Source organism: Austrofundulus limnaeus, unplaced genomic scaffold, assembly GCF_001266775.1.
Source record: "Austrofundulus limnaeus strain Quisiro unplaced genomic scaffold, Austrofundulus_limnaeus-1.0 Scaffold10174, whole genome shotgun sequence".
Lineage (NCBI taxonomy): Eukaryota > Metazoa > Chordata > Actinopteri > Cyprinodontiformes > Rivulidae > Austrofundulus > Austrofundulus limnaeus.
In genome coordinates this window covers 1-385 of record NW_013962576.1, presented here as the reverse complement: position 1 = coordinate 385, position 385 = coordinate 1, and the positions used below count along the sequence as shown (strand labels likewise).

At 42.1% G+C, this 385-nt stretch overlaps 1 non-coding gene across 1 annotated transcript; it reads left to right on the top strand.

The window, feature by feature from the left end:
- Window positions 1–97: 97 nt before the first annotated feature.
- Window positions 98–169, top strand: trnap-ugg (transfer RNA proline (anticodon UGG)). The gene has a single exon. It is a non-coding gene; the product is annotated as a tRNA-Pro (tRNA).
- The last annotated feature ends 216 nt before the right edge of the window (window positions 170–385 follow it).

Genomic DNA, 385 nt, shown 5'->3' with positions numbered 1-385 from the left:
TCTGAAAAATTACATCAAGTTAATTTATTTTCTGTTTTAAACGTGCCATTGAAGACATCATCCTCAAATTTCTCAAACAGACTTTGGGTGCAATCGTGGCTCGTTGGTCTAGGAGTATGATTCTCGCTTTGGGTGCGAGAGGTCCCGGGTTCAAATCCCAGACGAGCCCGTGATATGCACGATGAATCCCAAGCAAGGACGTTTACAAACCGAGATTTAGACAACTGTGTTTTAAAAATGCAGGCACTTGTCAACCAAAAATTAAAGCCTTTCCTCATCGTACCGAAGTTCTAAGAAACATCTTAAGTTTTTTTTCTGCTAAACAAACCATGGCCTCTGGAGTTTAGGGGTAGCCCACAGCAGCCTGCCTTTAACCATGTTGTTC